This window comes from Oryctolagus cuniculus, chromosome 8, assembly GCF_051225735.1.
Source record: "Oryctolagus cuniculus isolate XC-2025 breed Fujian yellow rabbit chromosome 8, ASM5122573v1, whole genome shotgun sequence".
Classification (NCBI taxonomy): domain Eukaryota; kingdom Metazoa; phylum Chordata; class Mammalia; order Lagomorpha; family Leporidae; genus Oryctolagus; species Oryctolagus cuniculus.
The window spans coordinates 99957048-99978257 of NC_142874.1; the positions used below are offsets into that span (position 1 = coordinate 99957048).

The 21210-nt window shown below is 40.7% G+C and overlaps 1 protein-coding gene across 4 annotated transcripts in view; it reads right to left on the minus strand.

The window, feature by feature from the left end:
* Nucleotides 1–21210, minus strand: part of BMPR1B (bone morphogenetic protein receptor type 1B) — a 443407-nt gene that overhangs the window by 169877 nt on the left and 252320 nt on the right. For all 4 annotated transcript variants that reach the window (XM_008267582.5, XM_017347401.4, XM_089302608.1 and 1 more), the window contains one exon: nucleotides 17543–17631. The gene's annotated coding sequence lies outside the window, so the exon portion shown is untranslated. The remainder of the gene's footprint in view (nucleotides 1–17542; nucleotides 17632–21210) is intronic.

Here is a 21210-nt window from a genome sequence, read left to right on the forward strand (position 1 = left end):
TTTGCACCAACAGGCGCACTGTCGGGACCTGAGAACAGAGAAGACTGGTGGGCTTGAGCACGACTCTACACCCTAGGGTCTAGCAGAAGCACAGCATCAGTGTGGAGGGCACGACCACCAGGAATGAAGAACAGACCACCATCATCAATAGTGCAATGCAAGCAAAGGAGAACGGTGAATAGCAATGACACGGAGTAGCCACACCCCCAGCTGCTTTTGAATCTGCCTTTTCATTTTTTTTTCCCCCTACAATCTTTCTGGGAGTCCTCAGGGGATTTGCATACATGTTCACACACAGGCCAGGCTGCCTCTGGGAGCCCAGGCCGGGGCCTTTCCTAACGTGGCTCCAGACTCTACTCTCCAACATGGCTGCCACTGTCACTGCTCTTCCTGCTTCCGGCTATGCCAGCCCTCTCAGTGAGAAAGTCCGACCAGTCTCTCCCAGAATCTAACTCCTTCCCTCCCACAACAGGCATGTTCTTTCATTATTTTGTTGTTTTTCTTTCTATTTATCTGGAAAGCAGAGAGATTGAGAGATCTGCCATCTGCTGATTTGCTGATTCCCTCCCCAAATGCTCCCAACAGCCAAGGCTGGGTCAGGCCAACCCCAAGAGCCAGGGACTCCATCTGTGTCTCCCACATGGAAGGCCACCACCTCCTGCCTCCCAGGATCCACACTGGCAGGATGCTGTTATCAGAACTGGAGCTGGAACTCGAACACAGATGCTCTGATGTGGGATGCCAGCAGTGCGTGCAGCATGTTACCCTCTGGGTCAAATGCCTGCCCATGGGTTCTCACATTTTTAAAAATATTTCATTGATTTTCTTTATAATTTGCATTCATGTGATTTCATTAAAATTTTTTTTCAGGTTTTCTTTAGAGCAAAGTTTTATTAACTGAAAACAAGTATGTGTTTCTTTACCTCAATTTTTTCATTCAACAGTATGTTTTGGGGATTCACACAGGTTCATGAATGCAATTGCAGCCCATTCAAATTCATTAACCTGATGCAAATTGCCAAATATTCTTCAACTTATGTATTTTGTTATTTCCAGATTTGTTATTTTTTATTTGTTTGTGTTTTACTATTAGGCACAGGATATCATATTGGGGAAAAAAAACTTAGCTATTTCCTGAGGCATACAAGCAAAAGCTTCTAAAGCAAGGATCTGGAATGGCTTTAAAAAAGGGGGGGACATTTACGCTAAATTACAATTTCTCAATCCAGTAGTACCAGTTACTATTTCCAAAGTAGTACATGTCAGAGTTCCTGTTCCTATATTCACAATGTTTGGAATTTTGAAACTTTTATATTTTTACCAACATGATAGATATGAAATTGCAAGTCACCTTTGTTTTAATTTATATTTCTTTAGTATTAAACAGGCTCAGCAAGTTTTGGCATCTTTATTGATCTCATGGATTCGCTCTTTTTGAAATTCTATTTCTATGTTCATTGATTGTACTTTTCTTATTACTTTAATGGAAGTTTAAAGTATCTACATCCTAAACCAATCTGGAGCTTTTCTCTTCTTCAGTGCCCTAGGATGAGCACAACTTCCATTCTCTTGCATGTTGCTGAATTTTCTAATTTTTTTTATAGTTTGCTTATGTCTTACTAAATAAAACCTTATCTTAACCACAGAATAATAAAAGTATCCATTAACTAGTTATCACTTTTCATAGCTAAGTCCTTCTTGCACATAGAATTTGTCCGTTTAAGGAATGAGCTGAGTAGGGAGCAATTTCCATTTTCCATATGGATAACCAATCACTGACTGTGGGCACAGCTTGGATTCAAGGCTCACAGGACTCAATGGAAATACATGTTGGACTGGTTGGTCATGTTCACTATGGATGGAGACATTAAGTTGATGTCGACAGCATATAATTTTTGAAGACAGAGATGGAAAGTGGAGAGGGATAGAAAAAAGCAAATCAACTTGATAAATCCACTCCAAATTTTTATCATTTTATATAACTTATATAATCATATATCGCCACACTATCTTCAGTCTGTCCCATTTAACAAGAAACAGATATTCAATAGTTTATTTAAACTGGCCTGTATTGCCTATAAGCTTTTTACTGATATACCAACACAGTTTGGGAAAATATTACTGCTACCCAATATACTGATTAAGAATTTTTATGTGATAATTCAGTGGCTCTCAAACTAGACTCCCACATAATTCCACAAGCTCTATACAGGTGTTCTGACATTATAATCATATTAAATTCCTTTCTCAGTTTTCAGAAACTAAATTAAACTTATAGAATTTTCTCAATATTAAATAACACTCAAAATTTTCTTCTGAAATGACTTACACCTGCTATTCATTATTTCTGCTAGAGTCTGGTATAGGTTAACATGTAATCACATATTTGTTTACATTCTCATATATTTAAGCTAACCAAGTTTTAGAATTATTCTGTCAACGTCAAAAATTGGATTTTTCACTCTGAGATCTTCACCCCAACCTCACTTCATGCTAATTTTTCTACCCAGAAAATACATATACTTCCTTCAAGGCATTTGGGGAAGCAAGGTGAAAATAAACACTAGATACAAAATTGCTTCTAAAAGCTAAGACATTTTCAAACAAGAATTATAATTCATAATAACCTTAAACTCTATATTGCAAATGGGAGACTTAAATAGTCATGAATAAAAGATAATTTCTAAAGATCTTTTTACCTAAAATTATTTCTTTTATATCACAGGCTTTTTCTAAATATGCTTAAGAGTAGACTACAATTAAAATTTATTTTGAATTTCTTTTCCTGCTCTCCATAATTTCTAAGAAATAATTATGTGATTAAGAATTCATCATGTCCTATCATGATATAACTAAAAGCCTATTAGAGTTAAATTAAAACAAAAAAAATCTAGATAACAGATAAAGAATTGACCAGTATCATAAACATTCTAGAGTATACCAAGGATTTATTTACTCCCCAGTTGGTCACAACGGCTGGAGCTGTGCTGATCTGAAGCCAGGAGCTTCTTCTGGGTCTCCCACGTGGGTGCAAGGGCCCAAGGACCTGGGCCATCTTCTACTGCTATCCCAGGTCGTAGCAGAGAGCTGGATCGGAAGTGGAGCAGCTGGGTCTCGAACTGGTGCCCATATGGGATGCCAGCACTTCAGGCCAGGGCATTAACCCTCTGTGCCATAGTGCCAGCCCCTAAAAATGCTTGTTTTAAAAGAAAAGTCAGGAGGTCTGGTCTGTGGCTCCCTGCTATTGTGTCTGGGAAAGCAGCAGAAGATGGCCCAAGTCTATAGGCCCCGCATCCATGCAGGTGACCCAGAAGAAGCTTCTGGATCCTGGCTTTGGACCAGCCCAGTCTCAGTCATTGTGGCCTTCCAGAGAGTGAACCAGTGAATGGAAGATTGTGTGTGTGTGTGTGTGTGTGTGTGTGTCTGTGTGCACGTGTGCACATGTATCTTGCTCTCTTTCAAATAAATCTTTAAAAACAAAAAAGTCATATAGTACATTTTAAAATTTTAAGAGTCCAAAGGAACTGAATTCCAATCCTACTTCCTCTCCTTCCCAAGTTGTAGGATCTGAAGTATTATTGCTTAATCTTTCTGAATTCTATTTTCTCAGCTTTAAAACAGGAATAGTAATATGCACCCCACAGAATTATTACTATTATCATATGTACAAATATCTAGGATATAATGCCAACCAAGATACTATTGAATAGAAAACAAAGAGAGTGGATGATCTAATGGAAAATTAGATACTATCTTTATCACACTTACAGGCATTTAATGTTTCTGATAAAATTTGAAAAGATTCTCTTCAAATTATACAAAACAAGAATGTTCTAATAGAACTGGGTAGACAGATGCAGGACAGAGGTGCAGGGAAAGGTTGAAGATAAAAACCAATCAGTGACAACTTGATATATTCAGATAACTGGCAGATGTGTAACATATTTAGAACTGTTTGTTCTGTTTTGTTTTGACAAAACAATGGAGGGCAATGAACTGACACGGTGGTTAAGACAATGCTTGGGACACCCATGTCCTGTAAGGGAGGCAGCAAGTAATGTCTCAAGTACTTGAGTTGCTGTGCGTTTATGAGAGACCTGGGTTAAGTTCCCAGCTCCTGGCTTTCACCTGGCCCAGCCCCAGCTATTGCAGTCATTTAGGAAGTGAACCTGCAGATGGGAGTTGGGTCTGTCTTCTCTCTGCCTCTCAGCCTTTCGAATAAGTAAATAAATTAACATTAAAAATCCCAAAATGAATAATCAGGGGGAAAAAGGAGGGAGGGGAAAGAAGAGGGAATAGGAGAAAGAGAAGGAAACCAGAAAGGGTGGAGGAAGGAAGAAGGGAAACAGAGTGGCAACTCCTGGCATTCATGGATCCTGGCCAGGTGGGTGCCTCTGGGCTGGCCACCCAGCCTATTTGTGCACATTTGGAGAACTGCTCAACCTACAGAAATGAGCAGCCTATAGTCAATACGGGACTGGAAGGCCATGTGCAACTGGCCAGCTGTGTGTCCTACATGCCTTATGGTAATCGTAATCCAGCCATTTGATCTCAGGTATTTTTTATGTCTGTAACAGAATCAATTAATACCACCAGCAACACACATTAGTAAATAGAAACATGTGTGTGTCACGGAAGATATTTTACTAAAATCTAACCAAAATTTAAAAATTGATTCTCTACCTCTACAAATCATGTATTCTGGACTATTAAGAAATTGAAATCATGTCAGCATGAGTATCAGGTTTCCTTTCTACTAGCAGGAGCACGCTGCCTGAGACCAGCTTCAAACTGACCACAAAGCCAGCTCCCCAAGTTAAGAACACATGGTTTCAGCAGACATTTAAACTTAAACTAGACTTTGGAAGCTATACTCATCTACTTCAGCAGCACAAGGAAAACAAATCACCCCAAATCATTGTCCATTAATACCAAAAACCACTTAAAAGAATTACACATGCAACATTAATGAATAACTCAAAAGATTATATATCCATTGTGTGTTGGCTCACATTTATTTAAAACAAATAAACCAAAAAAAAAATAAATTACACATTCAAAGAACTGTGAATTCCTCTGGTGGAACGGTGTGTCCTAGGTCACCACGCTTTCTTTCTCTGTTATTGTCAGGTTCAATTTGCCAACAAGCCTCTGACAACAAACAGAAATATAAATTTTGGGGTTAGTAAGTTAAGCCACTCCTGGGAATAATATGTTAATCTGATGAGATTAAAATTGGTATGAAAAGAAGTAGAAAAGACAGACTTGAAAGTGAAGGGAATTTTACATATAGAAAAAAGCAAATACTTAGCTGGGGAATCAACAAATAGAGTCATAGATTGAATTATGTTGCAATTATACATTATGCAGTATTAACCTTTTTATCAAAGTGACAACCTTAATATGATTGAAAAGAGGAGAGATAATATGAATAGCCATTTATAAAATTTAAGACTACTAATTAGTACAGATACTGAAGTATAATTTTCTAAGTAATAGTACAAGAATAACCTACTCATTAGCTAAAAGATATAGCTTACTGTTCAGAAGTTCCAGGAGAAGGCTACAAAACAAAACCCCAACAAAGTGTAGTATCATTGTTACTAAAGACCCGCCAATGTGCCAACCAGAGCAGAGTGCCCCAAGGAGGGGCAAGTCCTATATTAAGTGACATGATTTGCCTTAAGTTAAAAAGGAAAACAAACAAAAAAATTATTTCATAGTAGCCAAATGCATAGCAAAAAATTAATTGCAAATGATGTCACTTCATAAACTTTCACATGTCTGCTCCCCCTACACACACACAAACACCTACTGTATTTATGAAGTTTTCTCATTCACTGCTGACTGAGCTAGCCTCTTTTACACCATTTGAGACAACGGACTAGTGCGTAAGTACTGAGTTCCAATGAAACCAAAATATCTTAGAATTTCCTTCCCTGCTTCAAATACCAGAGCTGGACACCAGGGTAACAAGCCTGAGTCTCTAAACTGCGAAGCTTTAAATAGAGATGATAGCAATGGCTACTGGTTAGTCAGACTCATTCTTCCCTGAATGAAACTCATACTACAGAAACAGCAACCTAAACAGAATAGTCATTCCCTGCCAATTTTCCTGGGAAGGTCATGTGCAGCTACGTGGGGAATGAATGGTGCTATGTTAAGCATATGAGGAAGAACTGAAGTAGTAACTGGCTTAAAACAGAAGAAAGGGGATGGTGTTTGGCCCAGCAGCTAAGCCACAAGCTAAGACACCTGTGTCCTACATTGGAGTGCCTGGGTTTGAAACCCAGCTTCTTTCAAATGCAGACCCGACCCGGGGACCCAGTGGTGACAGCTCAGCCACTAGATCCCTGCCACCCATGTAGGAGATCTGGACTGAGCTCTAAGCGCCTGGTTTCCACCTGGCTCAGTCCCAGCTATGATGGACACTGGGGAGTGATTCAGAGAGAGTAACCCCCTTTCTGATTTCTTTGTTTCTCTTCCCCTCTCCCTTGCCTAATCCCCCTCCCCCCTCCCTCCCTCTCACTCTCTTCCCTCTCTCCAATAAACAAAATCAAGAGTGGTACTAAAATCTAAAGACATTAAAATAAATTTTTAGCTGCTTTCCAACTGATTTAAAGAATAAGATGATCTTTTCCATTTTGCAATTCTGGTGTCTTAGGTTCTAATTCTAATTAAGGAAAGAATTGACCAGCGCCATGGCTCATTAGGCTAATCCGGTTCTAGTCCAATTCTAGTCCTGGGCGGGGCACTGGATTCTGTCCTGGTTGCTCCTCTTCCAGTCCAGCTCTCTGCTGTGGCCCGGGAAGGCAGTGGAGGATGGTCCAAGGGCTTGGGCCCTGCACCTGCTTGAGAGACCAGGAGGAAGCACCTGGCTCCTGGCTTCAGATCTGCATGGCGTGCCAGCCCTAGCGGCCATTAGGGGGGTGAACCAATGGAAAGAAGACCTCTCTCTGTCTCTCTCTCACTGTCTAACTCTGCTTGTCAAAAATATATATATATATATCATTAATGTCATTTATTTGCCTCTAACTCTGAAAGTCACTGTTGCCATTGTTCTCAAACTCACTTGTTCATGAATGGACCCATGCTGGGAATCTGTTTTTGGCTTTTTGTTTTGCTGTATTTTCAAAATTTTTTAGATTAGTTTTAATTTACATTACAATCAAAGGTTTAATGTTCCACTAAATAAAGACTTTAGGAAATAAAAGGTAAAAACACCATGTGCATTGTTCAACAGGAATATAGGAAAGGGCTATAAACAACAATCAAATCAAGACATTAATTTCAATTATATACAGTAAATTTTAAAATAGTCATAGCTTATTAAAACTATAGTAGTATATCATTCTTCTTATTTTTTTTTTAAACAGGCAGAGTGGACAGTGAGAGAGAGAGACAGAGAGAAAGGTCTTCCTTTGCCATTGGTTCACCCTCCAATGGCCACTGCGGCTGGCATGCTGCGGCCGGCGGACCGCACTGCCGATGGCAGGAGCCAGGTACTTCTCCTGGTCTCCCATGGGGTACAGGGCCCAAGCACTTGGGCCATCCTTCACTGCACTCCCAGGCCACAGCAGAGAGCTGGCCTGGAAGAGGGGCAACCCGGACAGAATCCGGCTCCCCAACCGGGACTAGAATCCGGTGCGCCAGAGCCGCAAGGCGGAGGATTAGCCTAGTGAGCCGCGGCGCCAACAGTATATCATTCTTAACCAACTGGTTTGACAAAGAATTAAAAAAGTTGGACAAAACACTATGTTTGCAGGAAAATTGATAAACACAGGCATTTCTTTTGTTTTTGATTGTTTTAAAATGTTAGCTCCATATATAAGGAAGAACGTGCGGTATTTGTCTGTGTGCAGCTTACTTCCCTCAAGTAAGTCTCCAGTTGTGACCATTTTGTCAAAAAGAATCAAATTTCATTCTTTTTATAAAAGCTGGATACTATTTCACTAGGTGTATACGCCACATTTTCTTTATCCATTCACCTGATGGACTCATTGGTTGATTCCAAATTTGGCTACAGTGAACAGTGCAGCTGTAAACATGGTGATGGAGGTATGTCTATGATACAATGTGCTTGTGTCTTTTGGGTATATTCTCAGTAATGGGATTTTTGGATCATATGGCAGAATTATTTCTAGTTGTTTAAAAATATATATTTTAATATATTAAGATACATACTTTAAATATTTATTTATTTGAAAGGCAGAGTTATGACGCGGGGTGGGGAGCAGGGAGAGGGAGGAGCAGACACAGAGAAATCTTCCCTCCGTTGGTTCATTCCTCAAATGGCAGCAATGGCTGGAGCTGGGCTGATCTGAAGCCAGGAGCTTCTTCTGGGCCTCCAACATGGGTGCAGAGGCCCAAGTACTTGGAAAATCCTCCCCTGCTTTCCCAGGTGCATTAGCAGGGATCTGGGGCGAAGTAGAACAGCCAAGACATGAACCAGTGCCCATAAGTGATACGGTGCCACAGGCAGTGGCTTTACCTGCTGTACCATAGCGCTGGGCTGCTATTTCTAGTTTTTCAAGAACTCTCCATAGTGTTTTTCCACAGTGGCTGAACTAATTTATATATTTTCATTTTATTTGAAAGAGAGACAGAGAAATGGGGGGGGGGCCTCCCATTTGCTGATTCGTTCCCCAACTGCCCAGAGTGGCCAGGGCTGGGCCAGACCCAAGCCAGAGGCTGCGAACTTAATCTAGTTCTCCCACATGGGTGACAGGGACCCAAATACTGTAGCCATCACCTCCTGCCTCGTAGTAGGTCCATCATCCAGAAGCTAGAATCAGGAGCAGAGCCAGAACTTGAACCCAAGCACTCAGATATGGGATGCAGGCATCTTGACCACTAGGCCAAATGTCCACTCCCAGGTCTGAGTTTAAATCACGACCTTACCACTTATTAGCTACATAAGTCTGACCAAATTAATTTATCCTTTAGGGTCTCAGGTTCTTTAGCCTCAAAAAGGAAATAAATCACCCAAAGGCCTATTACAAATAAGGATTTAAAAAGAATATCCATAAATACACATATAGCCCCTTTGATATACTGCAGCTACTATCAATGCATAATCTCTCACTCACCCAGATCATAGTTTATCAGGTCTGCTGTAACCTAAGGAAATATACAGCCTTAAGTCCACCATAAGTTCAAAATGTATGCCAAGTTAAATCTAACACCCCACCCTAGCATGTCCCAATGCTTAAGTCCCATTTAACAAAAAAAAAAAAAAAAAAAAAAAAAAATGAACGTTTTTTTTCAAAGAGATCAAATTTTAAAGGTAATACAATATTAAGCCAGCGCCACGGCTCAATAGGCTAATCCTCCGCCTAGCGGTGCCGGCACATAGGGTTCTAGTCCTGGTCAGGGCACCAGATTCTGTCCCAGTTGCCCCTCTTCCAGGCCAGCTCTCTACTGTGGCCAGGGAGTGCAGTGGAGGATGGCCCAAGTGCTTGGGCCCTGCACCCCATGGGAAACCAGGAGAAGCACCTGGCTCCTGCCTTTGGACAGGCGCGGTGCGCTGGCCGCAGCGCACCGGCCGTGGTGGCCATTGGAGGGTGAACCAACGGTAAAGGAAGACCTTTCTCTCTCTCTCACTGTCTACTCTGCCTGTAAAAAAAAAAAAAAAAAAAAAAGTAATACAAAATTAGAAGTAGCACAATTTAAATGTGCACCACAGGAATACAAAATAAAGGTGACTTCACAGAAAAGTGGGAAAGACGAACAATGGTTCAATAAAAGTTCTGAATGATTTGGTTAGTAAATTCCTTGTGGATCATAGCATTAACAGTTAAATAAACAATAAGTAAGTAAAAACAGTTTTCCTATTTCTGTGTAGAAAAGAGATTTCTTATTTCAAAGGAGGTCACGGGGGGCTGGCGCTGTGGCCTAGTGGGCTAAGGCACTAACCTGTGGCACAGGCATCCCATGTGAACGCTGGCTCTAGTCCTATATGCTCCTCTTCTGATCCAGCTCTCTGCTATGGCCTGGGAAAGCAGTGGAAGATGGCCCAAGTCCTTGGGCCCCTGCACCTGCATGGGGGACCTAAAAGAAGGTCCTGCCTCTTGGATTCAGCCCAGTCCAGTTCCAGCCATTGTGGCCATTTGGGGAGTGAACCAGCTGATGGAAGACCTTTCTGTCTGTCGTCTGTCGTGTCCCTCTCTAACTCTACTTCTTAAATAAAATAATAAAAAGAGATAAAGAAAAATGCATATTAGCTTTAACAATAAAGATGTTACAAAAGTACTTTTATTTCAAAACGTTAGTGAAAAAATCAATCACCTGTGAAAGCACTTTTAACTAGTAAGTCTTTGAAGAAACAAGATCCTTTAATAATAACAACAACAACAACAACAACAACTTTAAGCCAAAAACAGCCTCTGGTAAAATATCAGTATACAAATAGATAAATGACCAAAACTAAAATTCTTATACTCAATTATCCCCTCAGAATAAAGGTCACTAGTAATTAAAAACATAAATACAAGTAAAAGATCACCTTCCTCTCTCATCTTGCATATTATAAATCTCTTTGCAGGCTCAATCGGACTTGCTCCAAATGGTGGAGTTAGAATCGTGCCAGGGGATTCCAACACAATACCATCAAGGTGGCGTGTACCAATGCCATCTCACTAGCCCAAGTGATCAATTTCAGTTCACAATTGATCACACTGATAGGTCTAAGAGTCAAAGGGATCACACAAACAAGACAAGTGTCTGCTAATACTAACTGATAGAATCAAAAAGGGAGAGAACGATCCATCATGGGAAGCGGGATACACAGCAGACTCATAGAATGACAGATGTCCTAAACAGCACAATGGCCTCAGAATCAGCCCTTAAGGCATTCGTATATGGCTGAAGAGCCCATCAGAGTATTTTAGGCATGGAAAGCTAACACACTCTGACAAAAAAAAAAAAAAAAAGAAAAAGAAAAGAAGGAAGAAGGAAGAAGGAAGGAGGAGGAAGGAGGAAGGAGGAAGGAGGAAGGAGGAAGGAAGGAAGAGAAGACCTAAATGAAAAATCTCTGCAAGTGAGATCCCAGTGGAAAGAACGGGGCCATCAAAGGAGGTACCTTTCTCTAAAGGGAGGAGAGAACTTCCACTTTGACTATGACCCTGTCGGAATAAGATCGAAGTTGGCGAACTCAAAAGGCTTCCATAGCCTTGGCAACTCATGACTAGAGCCTAGGGAGATTACTGACCCCATAAACAAGAGTGTCAAATTGTTAAGTCAACAACAAGAGTCACTGTGCACTTACTTCTCATGTGGGATCTGTCTTTAATGTGTTGTCCAATGTGAAGTAATGCTGTAACTAGTACTGAAACAGTATTTTACACTTTGTGTTTCTGTGTGGGTGCAAACTGATGAAATCTTTACTTAATACATACTAAATCGATCTTCTATATATAAAGAGAATTGAAAATGAATCTTGATGTGAATGGAATGGGAGAGGGAGCGGGGGATGGGAGGGGTGCGAGTGGGAGGGAAATTATTGCTGGGGGAGCCATTGTAATCAATAAACTACTTTGGAAATTTATATTTACTAAATAAAAAAAGAAAGATGGAAAAGAAACATTACAAATGAAAAGTTTCAATCCAATGGGAAACATCCACTGAGAAGCAAGCAGGCTTTCTCTGCTGGCGAGGGAGGTATGGAGAAGAGAGCACTTCAATGTCCCCACAAGAGAGGAATGGACAGAATTCACAGGCTAAGGTTCTCAAGAACTCTGGGATATTTGGTCAGAAACCTTTCCATCATTCAGAGAGCAAGCAGCTGCTAACCAGCTCCTCAATATTAAAAGAATGAAGGGGCCAAATAGCTCCCAATGTCTTTGGGTTGAATACAGAATCAGAGAAACAAAGACCTACTAAGAATGTGAAAACCAGATTGATTTTGCCCCTCTACCTCTTTAATTATTCACAATTTGTTTTTAAAAATTGCTAGATGAAAGTCTGCATAACTTGGAAAAGCAGATTTGGTTCTCTGGTTTTTTTTTTTTAAATCAAAGTTGTTTTCCTGCTGTATAATTATCTTAAAAATCCAGTTACGAAGCAAAACATCACAGTTATTCCCTATTACAATCTCTTGGATAGAATCAAAGCATAAGGACTGTTTCATAGTTTGTACCTTTTGTTTCAGGAGTATTTACTGTGTTCTACTGAAATGAGAATGCTTGTGAAAAGATGTGATCCTAACACCAGAACAGGGAAAAAAAAAAGACAGGAAAAATATTTCTATAAATTTATATTATACATGGTTTAGGTGTGGTTATGAGTAGAAAAGTACTCCACCTCACTTGACAGTAACTGTTATTAGCTTTAAATTTGAAAAATCAAGAAACAATGAAAAGTAGCCTACAACAACAAAACACAGATACACAACAAGTAGAGCTGTAAATGCAGTACATAGAAAAATAAAGCAATTATAATCAGACAAGAAAAGTCACATTATTAAAATACTAGCCTTATAATTGCACACTTCTATTTTATTTCCATACAAATCTTAAACATTGAGAGCAAGCTTTTGGCAACCTTTGTTACCTGTCTGTGCCACAACTGCCCACCTAGAAAATGAAAGGGTAGAAGAAGAAAGGCTTCAAGGGTCCACTTCCATAATTAATTTATTCTCCTCTCAGGTTCTATGAATTTTATGCCATACATAGCGATAGAGAAATTCTGATTGGCAAGGCAAGCTGCTAATAGTAATAAAAGAAGAATTTACCCTCTGATAAAATCTTTCATGCTTCGTTTCAAGCAGAGTTCTTTGATCTCTGGTTGGCAGAGGTGGTGTTGCTAACATCTTTGAATGTCAAAGGCAAGCCTGGATTTTTCTCTTCACTGACTGGGAGGAGGTGCTATGGCTGTGTGCAGCCCACAGTCTTACACTCTGTGTATTATTGATACGCCAATGAGAACTATAAAATGTGTGCTTGTAGCTCTTGAGTAAGGCACCTTCTCCATATCTATGGGACCACAGGATAGTTAGATGGAAAAAATATGTCTGAAAAATCATTCCAAATTGAATGGTGGTCCATTCCAAGCAATTAAAAGGTTACCAAATTTTCCTATGAAAATAGCAGTTTTGTTTTCATTCCTAAGACAGATACAACTGCAAGTTAAATAAACAAGAGAGTCATATTCACTGTGTGGAAGAGGTTTATAGGGCCGAGAGAGTCATGGAAACTGCTGATAGAGTACTCCACGAAGTAAAAATAATCAAAACAAGAGAAAACGAAATCACTCTAAATTGTGCGTGAAACTTTACGTTTATTTCTGGTACACAAAATATTTTATATACAAAGTAAGTGCTTTCATGTATGATGGGCAAATAAAACACAATTAAAAACAAAATCAATGTTATTTTTATTGAGTACCAGACCTGAAAGAAACAGCTGCTATTTCTCAAATATTTCTTTAAACACTGACTTCCTTTTCTCTCAGCATTTCTATTTCTAGCAGCAATTCCTGTTCCGACAAAAATGCAGAATCACCTTTTGGGCTGGAGAAAGCTCAAGTCAAGATTTTCTATTATTTCATTAAATCGTTAACTGTAAATAAAATTCCATGGCCTTTCTCTAGGATACCCGAGGAGGGACCTATTCCTCCCCCAAGGTTCTGGGTCGTTTTGGAAAGTGTGACACTGTCCTCAATTTGCTAGGGCATCATTCATTTATCACAGTAGTTCATGTGGTAGCAGGAGCAATTAGCAGATTGTGTTGACAAATTTTTTATCAAATGAATTAACTAAATAACACTTTGGGGTTATATGTCCCGAACTTACTTGTGCTAATTTACATAATTTTTGATGTTTTGTTACTCAAAATAAGTTTATCAGTTCAACAAATACCTATATATACAGACATACCTATACAAACACACATACACACACAAACACCATGGTTTCTGCTAAAAAGAGAAAATTTTTTGAAAAGCACTGGTCTTACTCTCAACACATTTACCATCTGTTTAAGGGACTTTCCTCAAATTACTGAAATTTGGAAATATATTAAAACAAAAATTCCATCAAGTAAAGTGTGTCCTTAAAATGAACAGGATAATGATTTTGTTTACTTCACATTCTGGACCACTTGCTATACACTAGATCTGGGGAAGCAAAGAATACATTTAACAATCTGGCAACGAGTTTCAAACGAAGCACAACACGTTCGATGGAGAAGTTTTACCAAGTTCTGGGACAGAGGTCTCTATGAGAGGCCACGCCAAAGACACTAAAGAGACCAGCAGGTCTCCCAGGAGGGCTGCCTCCACCCAGGCTGGTCAGAATGCAAAGGGGTCTTTCGAGATGCAGCAGCTCCACTTCTAATCCAGCTCCTTGCTAACAGAGGGTTCCAGAGAGGGGCAATGCAAAATGGATCAGTTTGAGAAGTGCAAGATGCGGAGCAGTGGCAGAGCGTCAGAGGGAAATGGGGATACGGTCAGTGCCTGGTAAGAGATGGAGGCAACAGCCCAGACAGGATGGTGGAAGAGAGAGAACTGCAGCAAGATCAAAGCCAGCCTCATAGCGTGGAGAAGCTTGACCTTGATTCTGGGGGGATGCAGGTGCCTGCAGGAAAGAGGTGTGTTTCTCAGGGTGGGAGACTGCTCACCGCAGGAGGAGCACAGCGGATGCACTGGGGCTGTAGCAAATGAGACTCAGGGCCGTGAGATCCATTAGGGAGCTCTGACAGTAATATTTTAAAGTAAACTCACTCATCAGGCTTTGGTAGACACTTAACATACAACACAAAGAGTTCCACGTCTTTTTCAAAATAACATACCTGCATATAAAATGTTATTTACAAACATTCTAATTAACCAAAATCAAGATTGACAATAAAGTGAAAAATAATATAGAAAAGGTATTTCAAGTTTTAAAATACTTAACTAGCCCTTCATCCAAATCCCATTTTAGACTCTATCACACAATATCAAAATTCTCTATTTCCTCTTTTCACTGAAAGGAAAACCTTTAGTTTCATTTTATTGCTTCCCCTGCTTTCTGCCCATTTTCAACCAGTACTACAGAAACAAGAATCCTGGAGGAATAAACTTATATTTAATTTAAAAAAGGATAAAGAAGTAACATCATGTAAGTTTACACACACAAATAAAAAAGATACGAATGAAACACCAAAATTACAATCCTGCACATGAGATATTAAACAAAGGCAATAGCAAAGAAAAATATACAGATGAACTTGGCAGTCAGGTTCCTCAGTGGGACATGTTCTTTCTAGATCAACCATGAATGCACTTTCAAAATTACTTTTAAAATTATCACTTTCAAAAATCTAAATAATTGGGTTGCCATGGTGACAAAACAGGTTAAGCCACCACCTGCAACGCTGGCATCCCATATGCCTGGCTGCTCCACTTCCAATCCAGTTCCTTGCTAATGAACCTGGGAAAGCAGCGGAAGATGTCCCAAGTGCTTGGGGCCCTGCACCCATGTAGGAGACCTGGGTATGACTCCTGGCTCCTGAATCAGCCTGGCCCAGCCCTGGCCATTGTGGCCATCTGGGGAATGAACCAGTGACGAAAGATCTCTCCACCTCTCCCTTTCATTCTCTGCCTTTCAAATAAATAAATCTTAAAAGAATCTAAATAGTCTGGCGCCATGGCTCAATAGGCCAATCCTCCGCCTGTGGCGCTGGCACACCGGGTTCTAATCCCCGTCCAGGTGCCGGATTCTGTCCCGGTTGCCCCTCTTCCAGGCCAGCTCTCTGCTGTGGCCCAGGAGTGCAGTGGAGGATGGCCCAAGTCCTTGGGCCCTGCACCCACATGGGAGACCAGGAGAAGCACCTGGCTCCTGGCTTCAGATCAGCGTGGTGTGCCGGCCTCAGCGGCCAATGTGGGGTGAACCAATGGAAAATTAAGACCTTTCTCTCTGTCTCTCTAACTCTGCCTGTCAAAAAAAAAATCTAAATAAAACCCACTAATAAATTGGTAGGCAAAATCTGGAAAAATACAAAGAATATTGAGTCAGAGGCTAAAGCAAGCATTAAATAAATGCTATAATTTAGTTTAGAATTCTTTATCAATTAGGTTAGCCTTAAAGCATTTCTGAATAAAACTGGTTTGGAAAAAACCTGTATCATTTCAGAAATCAGATATGCATTCAACAGAAGTGATACTGCACAACCATAGATCCTGGCTAATTTGAAGATGCTTACATTTAGACCTATTCTGCCTGTTGTTTTGCATCTTGTTTGTCCCATGTTAGAGGGAGCTGGTTTCAGCATGGTAGACCCACCACAGAATCTGTGCCAGCATGTTAGCTTTTCCTTACATCTACATTGGCTATAGTATAAACTCTACAGCATCAGTACTAGTATTTTGTTTTTGACTTCAATAGGTGCTAGAGAGAGCCCTTTGGAACTACTGCCCATCCACAACTGAACTTAAAAGTCGTAAACATCACGCTAAAGCTTCTGGTTCCACAATCTTCAAAAAAAAAAAAAAAAAAAAAAAGAGAGAGAGAGAGGGGAAACTTTCTCTATGCCATTAAATACATTTTGTCTAGTTAAAGGCAAAGTTGTAGTGAAGCAACACGTTTCTTTCCTAATCCACATATAGCAGACACAAACATAAGAGTTCATGCATTTCATGAGTCTTGTCAATCAGAAAGTAGAAAACTATTTCTTTCTGTGTGCTTCAGCACCATAGCTTTAGGTGATGACTTGGGGGTATGCAGAACAATAACGATACATGAACACATCACAGCACTATGAACATACAGGGCAACGTGTTCCCAGTGCTGCATGTGATGATGGGAGAAAACTTAACTATTGATCTGTAACAGGACATGCTACCGTTGAGTTGAAGGCTTAGTAGAGGGCACAGTTCATAAGGAACCAACCACAAGTCACTTGGTCAAGCACAGAACTTCTAAGTGCTAAGGTTTTTTACACCTTGGATTAAGCAGAGTTCGTACTTCTCATCACTCCCAGTTCTCTCTGTTCCCCAAGGTGGTGACTATCTCCCTTCAGTTCACTGTCAAATGAACACTGTTCTCTACAAAAAAAAAAAAAAAAAAAAAAAAAAAAAAAAAAAAAAAACCACACACACACAAAACATAAAAAAAAACCCAATTGACCCCAGGTTGTCCCGTTCCCAACTTCTACATTTTGGTTGTGTCTACTATGTCTTCACACATTCATCAAAATCTTCCCTTACATTCCATCTCTAGAGCCCTCAAACCTGAAGTTTTAGTACTGATAGCAAAGCACATGGAAATTCACCGAACGGGAGACCCCACGGTTGTCGGAATGATGAGACAGAGATCTGTTGCCAGGATGCAACAGGAACTTAGTGTGCGAGAAATGCTCCTACCACGCGCAGTGAGACAACTGCGCACACACACAGCAGTGCCCAGAGCCACACTGCCACCAAGGACAGTGTGCGAAGGCAGGCAGCCCCTCCTTACCGGCTTCGGCACGCCACCCAGAACCTCTGCCAACTGATGCAGAGCAAGCAGCCAACAGGGAGGTGGAGTTTACGAGAAAAAGCGAGACCAAGCTCGCTAATTACTTACCTTCTCGCTAGGGCAAGGCTTGCTGGTTTAACTTTTTGTTTCCTCTCTTGTCATCGCTCAGCACCAAATGATCCAGCAGAAGGCTGAACCTGACAGTGAAAAAGAAGTTTTGGGTTTTTGTTTTTGTTTTTTCAGAAAAACAAGTAGCAATCACAGTTTTCTCCTCTGCGGTCCTGCTCAGCGGGCCCTCTGTGTTCTTGTTTCTCTGTCGTTTTCTCTCCCTGCGAGGCAGCTACGTAGTGGTCTATAAATATTGACCCTGACACTTGCTCGGGGCTTTACTTGCTCATGGCACAGGTCTGTGTTACTGAACACCGTGGTAATGCGCCGGCGAAGTTCTCAGCTGCTCGCACAGAGCTGTGGATTGGCTCACTACCCGGCAACCCTGTGCCTGCCTGGAAACACCATTTTGCTGCCAGCTTTACAGATGCTATGGGCCTTCCCTGAGCCCAAGGCAGGCACAGGAGGGCAATTATGAGGTCTGCCTGAAGAAATACTGCTTTTCGCAAGCAGGTGGAGTGAAGGGGGCGGGCAGGGGAAGACAGGAAGCGAACTACTGCTTTGTTTTCGCCAAGCGCCACCATCTCAAACCCTTAACACGAGGCATGCCTAAACGTCATTCACTGAAGCTTCAGAAAGCCTGAAGTGCCACGTGGTAGGACTCACCAAAAGGCACGGGGGAGCATCTCTCGAATAGTTTTTAATAATGTTTCTCATCAAATGAGGCTGAGGGGACTAACTGGCTACAAAAAGTGTTCTAACATAGAAGTAATTCACTTCCAGAATGACAAATATGTACTGGAAAGTACATCATTAATCATACAAATTATGTATTTGGTGAAAGAAGTTGAAATGTCATCTGAAAATTATTTGAACCCACAAAATACATTGACTGGTAGACTTACAGTCATGAGAATTTGTACTATTTTGCTTTTTTGGAGATTCAGGATAAAAGCAGAGAAATGACACTATATAGTTTCCAGCTAGCAATGAACAAAATTTGCATTATCTACAAGTACCACTAATAATGTCCACAATATGAACCATTAGAAAATAAACCAAAGGCTATATGTTTTCCTTTTACTTATCTTGACGAGGATAATCATTTACTTCTTTCATTGAATTTTTTTTAACTTTTCTAAAATATGTATTTGAAAGAAAGAGTGGCAGAGACAGACAGAGAGGGGAAGAAGAGAGAGGGAATATGAGAGCAAGAGAGGGCGAGAGAGCATGAGAGCTCTTCATCTGTTGGTTCACTTGCCAAATGCCCACCACACGGGCCCAGGCTGAGCCAGGAACTCCATCCTGCTCTCTCTCGTGGGAGACAGGGGCCCAAGGACTTATGCCATCTTCCGCTGCCCTCCCAGGCACACGAGGAGGTGGCTGGATTGGAAGCACAGCGGCAGAAAACTCAAACCGACACCTCAACATGGGATGCCAGCAGTGTAACCTGCTGCACCACATTATCAGCTCCGGTTTCTTACCTGATTAAATCAAAGGTGAAGGAATATGGTCCCCTACACATTTTACAGATGTAAAACCTAGGCCCCTCGTGGGTTACTGTGTCCTGGTCTCACAGCAACTTGGAGGCAGACCCAAATGAGAGTTCTTGCACTACTGCTCACAGTGCCACGCTCGGTATAATAGGGCAGAGATTCTCATACTCATTTCCAGGTCCATCTTCATGCAAAAGCTAACAGCAAATCTTATCAATAAATGTAAATATCACAGGCAGAAAGATAACCTGCATCAAACAAAGGTAGCCTTTTATACTTCAATGGACAGAAGAGGTACACATAAGAATTAACTCTCAAGCATCCTGGGCTTAATTAATTAGTGTTTGTCCAACAAATTAATTTATGGACAGGAGAGGTATACAGTTGGCTCTGGGGAGATAAGGATAAAATATAGCTCCTACTCTCCAAGCCCTTCCAGTCTGATTCCAGGTGGAAAGGAGCTCATCACAGGTCAGCGTGTTGAGTAAAGAGGCAAGGACTACAGGCAGGTCCTGAAGGGGCAGCTGAGCCAATGGGGAGGGGCTGCAGCAGGTCCCTCCTTTCTCCAGGCTTCCAGGTCTTAGAGAATGAGCAGAAGGTAGAGAGACAAAAGAAAGAAAGAAAAACAGATGCCCAAAAGCAGGAAAGGGCATGATCCACACATGGAACATCAAATTGTTTCTTTTTGCTGGAGCATAGGGTGTAAGACAGAAAATGGCTAAAAAGAAAAAAAAAACTGAAAGGAGAAAGGTATGCAGTCATTTTATCAAGCAGGATCATAAACTTGGGTTTTACAGGGTAGGGTAGCCTATCAGTCTCCAACTACTTTTGTTCACAAATTCAAGAGTATTTAAGAAATTCTGTAATGCTCAGGCATTCACAAGTTAACACACACAATTTTTCACCTATGGCAAAGTATATACAAGTGTACTTTGAAAAGGTTTTGAAAAATGAAATTAAGGATAAGCGAATTTATTCTGGTCCAAACCAAGTTTGTGCTCAGATATATGAAGGGTCTTCAAATAGTTCATGGTAAATACATAGAATGACAAAAGGCACACAGAACATTTTGTACTAAAATACACTATTGGAAATATTGGCATTTTAAAACAAACTGTTTAAAGTATGCTCAATAGATTCTAAATCCATGGTAACTTAATATAAGCATTCCCCTTATAAACAATAAATAGACATTTCTTTTAACAGCTGAAACTTTTACGTTGCTTTTCTTGACTTCATTTCCATCTCACTTTCCATAAAATTTTATGTAATATATTTTATAATTAGAAGTCTCTAACTGTTCACCCTGCCACACTTTGCAATGAAAATGTAATGCATTAGTTGGAATTGTTAAATCTTCCATGATTCCAAGGCAATGTACCATAGTAAGATCTGGGATGGAGGACGGTGTGCCCTTTTGGGAGCCTTGATATTATATAGACCAATTTTAGTAAAGTTATAGGCAGAAGTTGAGAGTCTTATCATGGACTCCATTAAAGGTAGCCCTTCAATTGCTAAGTGAACAAGACCAGTCTGAAAGGCTGTATATTGTATGAAGCCAACTGTAGGACATTATGCAAAAGGCAACACAAAGGGGACAGTCAGGAGATGGGGGCTGCCAGGAGAGGCTGATTGAAGCAAAGGGGACTTCCAGGGCACTGAAACAGATGTGTGATGCTGTGTATCTGACAAAACCTACAGCACTGCACAGCACAAGGAGGAATCCCTAACCTAATGCAAACAAAAACTCTGGCGAGGTCTCGTCCCTTGTCTTTCTGAAGCCTATGGCCCAGAGGGAGTTGTTTTCATGTATTGAATGATTTGTGTCTAACAAGGGCTTTAGAAATACTCTAACACTAAGAACAGCCCTGACAGATTACTATGCTTCTGCCTTTTTTTAAGATAAAGAAAACGAGGCTTAGAGTTATTAAGTGGCTTGTCTGAAGTCATAGAACTAATAAATTGTAGAACTGGGATTCAACCCAACTCTGTCTGACTGGACTATAGGACCTCAGACTGCCTCTATTATCAGCCACTTAAGTAAGAGGCAAAGGCAGAGGCTGCCCTGGCCAGGAAAGGAAGCAGACTAAGCAATGCCTTCACCGAATCAGGGAGGAATGAATGAGCCTCAGCCTGCATGGCTCCCCAGGGACTGCTAGAATTTTCATACTA